The following is a 7,500-nucleotide window of genomic DNA, read 5'->3' on the forward strand; positions in this document are numbered from 1 at the left end:
TGCAAGGCCTTTCTCATGAGGATCAATCAATTTTGGCGATATTCACGTTGCATGTGAATTCAACACAGCGAATGCAGCACGGATATCGGTTCAAAGATCGCGGGGTTGCTGTGTCTTTAAAGACATCTTCTGCACTTCAACGAATTTACGCTGTTGAAGAGGAAGAAAGACGCAACAAGTTGTTGACGGCGTACGACTATCTTTTGAACGATGAAAGAAGTGCTTATGGTGACTTCCAAAGGCAACTTCGGGAAGGTTTATTGCGGTTGCGGATTCCTTTTTACCACCTTTTCGATGTAAGTACCTTTGTTGCTTTGCGTGTGTGTGTGTGTGTGCAAGAAAGCGGTTGTTGACAAAATTTTTTTTTTCAGATTCCTTTTATTGAAACAGCGATATGGCCGATATTGTATCCGTTCAAATCTCTGTGCGAATCAGGAATCGAAGGCGGGGAATCACACGAAAGTGCGAAGCGAGCTTACATGTTGAAGATTCTATCGAACGTTTGTGACTACTCGACATCGTTTGGGCTTCTCCGTTTTCAATACGACCGATGGTTGTACAAAACTGTGTCCGGTGCTATTGAATCTGGCCGAGCGCTGAATTGCGGTCCCGGAAGAGCGTTGGATTCAAAGCTGTTTTCCAATACGTATTGGAAATGGCAACATGCATACCTCGTAGATGCTGTTAGGCAATTTGGGCTCCCAACCGTTTTCATCACGCTGTCACCGTACGAATGGACTTTTCCTCGAGCGTTTTGGATGCAACAAAGAATGAAGAAGACTGCTAAAGGCGCTACTGCTCTTCCCACGATCGAAACGTTGCATTTCGCGCATGTGATGTCGGAATTGCTGCGCGGTTATGTGACTGGAAAAAACAAATATTCGTGGAAAAACCATTTGTTGGCGAACGTTTTGCAACAATCATCCAATGTTCAAACTTATTTCTATCGATTTGAGTTTCAAAAAAGAGGAACTGTTCATTGCCATTTCATCGCATGGATGGAAAATCCTTCTTCAATTGATCTTGACAGATTTCATGCCGATTTGCCGACGCAGGATGCGGAGTTTGCCAAGATTGTTTATGCCACTCAAAAAAGCAATAACGCAGTGCATGGTGTGGACGTGAACTTGGAGTCTAGTGGCGTGGAAATGCATGAAGGGCATAGTACGTTTCGTTTTCAACGAAGCATTGCAGCACATTCGCTCAATCTTCGATTATATGCCGATACTGTGTTAACAGCATTGAAGTGCAGCATGGACATACAGTTTACCAATCAAAGCGCAATGCTGCTCAATTATGTTGCTGGATATGTGTCCAAAAGCCGTGATTACGCAATGGATTTCCACGAGTTTTCTTCTGATGCACGAGGTCGCGATGTCGCCTATCAATTCGTAAACAAAGTTTGTCCTACAGAACCTGAAATGATACTTGCACTCTCAAGCATCAAGTTTGCGCACACACCTTCACGTACGAAACGATTTCTTCTTCCAAGAAAAGCAAACGTAAGAGAAGATAAGACGATCAAAATGTACAAGGAACGTCCTGCAGATTCTTCGCATATGTCGCTTTATGAGTTCTTGCACGTGTTCACGTGGAATCGCCAGGGTGTGCACCGACGTTGCAACAGTCACATTCCCATTCTCGTTGGTTTGAAGACTGTGAGTTTGCTGAACGATGAGTTCTTTTTTCAGGATGCACTTCTTCACTGCCCGTTCAGAGAAATCACAGACTTGCAACCTGATAACATCAGTTCAATTCCTGACGATCTGTGCAATTTTGCTTTTGCGGTTAAAAATCGACGTGAATTTTGGTGTGACGATAATACAGTACGGAAGATGTCACAATTGCGTGGAAACCGAAATTACTACACCAATACTTTTGCTGCATATGTGCGCAGTTATTGGGATTTGTGGCACCACTGGCAACGTGGCCAAATTTCTACGCTGCTGTTGCAAAATCCAAATGAGATCACAAATGCAGTGCCACAGTTGTCTGTGAATCAAGAACTGTTTGTTTCTGAGGCTGTGTCACGTGTCTTACATCGATGGGAAACTCGTGAAAGACCATTCCTGCTGTTGTGCGGCCAACACGGGACGGGAAAAACTCTTTGTGTTAAAACTTTGATCAGGCGTGCGTTGCAACACCACTGGTCAGTTTGTGTGGCAACGCCGACAGGAATGCTTGCGGCTACTTACAAGACTGAATTCGGGAGAAGAATCGCCAGTAATACTGTTCATTCTGTTTTTTCGATTGGTGTTGCCGCAGGTCAAAGCTCGCAGACGAATTGGTCTTTGCGGGAATTTGATATTGTTGTTCTGGATGAAATTTCAATGGTTTCGCAAAAGCATGCTGCTCATATTGTTGCGACATTGACATCGGTGAGGCCACCATTGGTTGTATTTTGCGGCGATCGGAATCAATTGCAACCAGTTTGCAACGATGGTGATGAAATGCGTGGAAGTTTGTTTGACGATCCGCAGTTGATGTCCTTGTGTGTGAGATCAACACTTGTTGATCAACATAGAACTAAAGACGTTCAGCTGCAGAGGTTTTTGTCTGTAATTCGTCATACGAAACCTCGCGAAAGTGACATTGTTCAGTTTGTGGAGGGACTTTATGTGGGAACGTCTCATCGTCCTGACGAGGATGAAATCATGGATGCGTATTGGAGGAGAAGAGACCAATCATTTTTGACATTTACGAACGAAGCAGCGTCATATGTGAACAATACGATTGTCAAATATTTGTTCAGTAGTCAAGCGCCGGTGATTCACATCAAATGCGCTGCAGCGTCGAGGTCACCTCAGCCGATCTACCACGGAATGAAGATGATGTTAACTGAGAATCGCCAGAAAGAGAGAAACTTTGTGAATGGTCAAATCGTTACTGTGTTTTCCGCAATTGGGAAGACAGTTCTTGTGAAAATTCCGGCAGGAACAATAATCCGAGTTTTTCCAGTGTGTGACAAAGAAAGAAACTATTATTATCCTTTGATGCCAGCGTACGCTACGACTATTCACAAAGTTCAAGGTCAAACTCTGAAGAAAATTTGCGTGTGGTTTGATAAACCTCTTTTGCCGAAAGGATGTGCTTATGTTGCGTTGTCTAGAGTGAGACGAAAAGACGATATTGAATTTTTGACCAAACCTAATGCATCTCAGTTTATACCGTATTGTAGCTTTTGATGTGTCAAAGACGTTTTCATTTTTGTTTTGAGATGACTTTGTGTATGTTGGCATGTGTGTGTTGACACCTTTTGATGGCTGACACTTCTGTTTTGCTGGATTGTAATTTGGGAGTGTATGCAGTTTTGTGTTTGCAGACGTTTGTGAAACGCATATTTTCTGAGAAAATAATCAGCATTAATCAGTTTCCCGTTTGATTGTGTGAAATTTTCTAGTTGCTGGTGTTGATGTGAATTTTATTATAGCAAAGTGACATGAAATTGAAGTGTTTTTGTCAATTCATATGATGTTTATTGTACACATTGTTTAGCCCATTGCGAAACGTGATTTTGACAGATGTGTGCTTGATATGTCGCGCGGCCGTGTGTTGCAACCTGCGCGGCGGCCGCGCGCGATAGTTTTCCCGAAGTTTTGAATAAGCTGGGACACTGTGTAAGCGTGTGTTAACCCGGCATGAGTGTATTAATGCGAAAGTGCCTTTTCTTTACATTGAAAAGACTTGTGTGTTTATTGAATTTTTGAACTTTGTGTGAAGGCGAGCCCGGAAGTTTGTTGTTTAGGACGAAATTACGTGTCATTTCTATTGTAAAGAAATTGACGTGTTTTCGGACCAATGCGAAACGCTCTTTATAGCACATGGGAGCTTGATGTGTCGCGCGGCCGTATGTTGCAATTTGCGCGGCGGTGGCGCGTTTTGGTTTTCACGGAGGTTTGAACAAGGTGGGACACTGTTGCGCAAGCGTGTGGCAATGCAGCATCAGTGGATTAATGCGAAAGTGCCTTTAGTTCACATTTTCAAAAATGTTGGGTTTCGTGAATTTTTGCAGTTTGTTTGTAAGAAGGAAACAGTGTTGGAGCTTTTTCATCACGAGGAAAACACGTGCAATTGACAAGGAAAAACAATTGACGTGTTTTCGGACCAATGCGAAACGACCTTTTTTTTAAGATGGGAGATTGATGTGTCGCACGACCGTGTGTTGCAAGTTGCGCGGCGGGGGCGCGCTTTGTTTTTGCCGGAGTTTTGAACAAGCTGAGACACTGTTGCGTAAGCGTGTGATAAGCCGCCATGACTGTCTGAATGCGAAACTGCCTTTAGTTTACATTGTAAAAAATTTAGGGTGTAGTGAATTTTGCACTTTGTTTCTGAGAAGGGCAGCGTTCAATGCCCGTGCTTTCACATTGGGACGAAACTACATGCATTTTGCATTGGAAAGAACATTGACGTGTTTCCGGGTCAATGCGAAACGATGTGTTTTGAAGAGATGGGAAGTTGATATGCCGCACGGGCAAATGTTGCAATATGCGTGGCGGCCGCGTTTTTCGTTTAGATGAAGTTTTAAACAAGCTGGGAAAATCCTGCGCAAGCGTGTTGCAACTTAGCATCAGTCGATTAATGCGAAAATGCCTTAGTTTCCATGTGCAAAAATTTTTGGCTTTCTGAATTTTTGCAGTTTGTTTGTGGCAGGCAAACGTGCAATGTTGGAGCAATTTATGAGGACGAAACCACGTGCAGTTCACGTTAAAAAAAAACAATTGACGTGTTTTCGGACCAATGCGAAACGACATTTTTACACATGGGTGGTTGATATGTCGCGTGGCCGTGTGTTGAAGTTTTGAAGAAGGTAAGAAACTCCTGCGTCAGCGTGTGAGAAGCCAGGATTGTTGTATTATTGCGAAATTGCCTTTAGTGTGCAGTTTAAAAATATTCGGGTCTTGCTGGATTTTTGCAGTTTCTGGGAATGCAAACGCGCAATGTGTGCAGGTTTGTCATTACGATGAGACCATGTGTGATTTGTGTTGAAAAAAACGTATGGTGTTTCCGGACCTATGCGAAACGTTGTTTTTGAACGCGTGGGAAGCTACGTTGGACGGCGTGCTGTTGCAACCGGCGCGGCGGTCGCGCGCTTTGGTTTTCTCGAAGTTTTGAACAGGCGACGTAACCTTGTGGTAACGGAGCATCAATGTGTTAACGCAAATCACTTTTGTTTTGCATTGTGAAAGTGTGTGGCATACAGGACGAGTGCAGGAAGCAAAAACGGGCGTTGCTTCACGTTTCAAAAAATTTTGATTTGAACAATGTTTCCGCTATGCTGGAGCAAGGACACGGTGTTGACGTTGTGGCAATGTGCAGATGCAAGGATGATTTGAGATGTGACGATATCATTGGGAAGTGTTGTGGAAAACAATTGTTAGCCAACTGTTTAAATGTGTTGTTGAGATTGTCGACAACGGATGTCCGGTTTGTTGTGTTCTGCTTGCGAAGGTGTTTTCAGACGTTCGCGAAACGCGTTTGCGTGCACATTTTCGATCGCCTTTTTTCTTTTTTTTCGTCTCGTTGGCAGTATATAAAGCTGTGATGCTGGAACTTTGTGCAATTGTTGTGTGGAGAGATTATTGACCAGTTAAAGTATTGATTTTGAAACAGTGTTTGAAAAGAGAATTTGCAAGAGGTATCATTGTTCTTCCTGCGATAATTACAAAGGTTGGTGTTGCACTGTTGATCTTGATGCGAAGATTTTAAATTGATTGTTGTTTTGCTTGACAGTGATAACATGGAGTCGAATGATAGTCCGAAGAAGAAGGGAAGAGGAGTTTCTTTCTTTTACCATTTTCCAAAAGGTTAGTGTCTGATATATGCGTGCAATGATAGGAGGTGAACGTGTGTTCATGTAATCGTTTTGTTGTTGTGCAGATTTTCTTCGCCCCTATGGTTTGGCGTGCGACCCCAACCAGCTGGATGACGACCGAGTGTTCCAAGAGAAATTAAAAAATTTCACTTGTGAATGGCTGACAAGGCCGCATGTGGCTTTGTCAGAATTTAGTGAAACACTCGAGAAGAATTGGAGCGTCGTTTGCGGCGATTTAAAGGCGTTAACAAAGAAGAGTTTTTTCGGGAAGTTCGACGATTTTCTGCGGGACACAAAGGATTTGTGCAAGCCGTTTGAGAAGCGGTCACCAGAAGAAAGACAAAGTTTCAGTCAAGGAATGCTGAAAGGAAATCTTGCCGAATTGAAACGAAATGTTCAATTCATGGATGAACTCAACGAGTGCTACATGCACAAAATGACGCAAGTTGGTGGCTCCATGTATCTGATCGGGATACATTTGCGTGTGATGCAATTCGTGTTTACGAATTTGCAATCTATTGCTGTGAAATGCAATGACGATTTTTTGTCGACGTTCAAACAGACGAAAAGCTTTTCTGCTTATTGCGATGCGATTTGTGGCGAAATTGGTCACGTTTCTGCGCCACGGGTTTCAACAGGAAGAAAGAGGTCATTCAAGGATTTCGCTGCGACCTCATCGAGCAGCGAAAGCTGCAACGAAGCCAAACGGTCAACGAGCACAACGCTTCAAAGTCAAGTGGCAGACGAATCGGGTGATGAGGCTACAATCGATAAAGAAACTGAGAATTCAATGCGACTCTCAGAGCTCTTGCGAAGTGGCACAACGTCCCAACATGTTGTCAATCCTGCAAGCAAGAAAAAAAGTTCAAAGAAGAAGCAACCAAGTAAGGATGTTTTGGCAACTGCTGTCACTGATGTGGCTGGAAAAAGCGATGTGGCAGTGGTAAGCAAGAGAAGAAAGAAGAAAATGCGGAAGCAACTTCCTTCCGTAAATTGAGATTTTTTTTATTGTGTTGAACGTTTTTGCTTTATGTGCACTTTTGTTTATTGTTTGCAAGGTTTTTTTAAAAAAATGTTTGTGTATTGTTTCCAACGTTTTTTCCTATTATGTAAATTTTTGTTTTGTTGTTCCACTGGTTGATTGTGTTGTTTGCACCTGTTTCGGTACTTCATATGATGCGTTGTTTCACATAGTTCAGTACACTTCGAAAAAAGAACTGTTTCAATTGGCAGAAGGAAAGTTTTTAGGAATTTTGCGACATTGGTTGTTGGAAGGGGACCGGTAATCACCTTGTGAAGGCGTGTACTAGGCTGCATGAGTGTATTTTCGACCAGTTCGAAACGAGGTTTTCCAACTGAAAGTAAGTGCAGAATTCGCGCGGCGGTGTGTTGCTCGCTGAGCGCTGGCCGTGCGCTTTCCTTTTCCACTACCATTTCGCTTTGCACAAGTTGCTACGGCTCTGGGTAACCGATTGGTAACATAGCATGCGTGTATTGAACTGTGTGATGTGTTGACATTGTTGTGTTAATATGAAATTACCTTGAGTTTGCAAAAAGAACTTCATGAATTTTTGTTGACACGTGCAATACGTTGGGACGTGCGTTTGTATTCGTGTAGTTCGTTTGCATTGATGTATGTAGAGAAAATCGCGTTTTGTTTACACTGAAAGCAATTTTTCGTGTTTTCG

Source organism: Ascidia mentula, chromosome 1 (assembly GCF_947561715.1).
Source record: "Ascidia mentula chromosome 1, kaAscMent1.1, whole genome shotgun sequence".
Taxonomy (NCBI): Eukaryota; Metazoa; Chordata; class Ascidiacea; order Phlebobranchia; family Ascidiidae; genus Ascidia; species Ascidia mentula.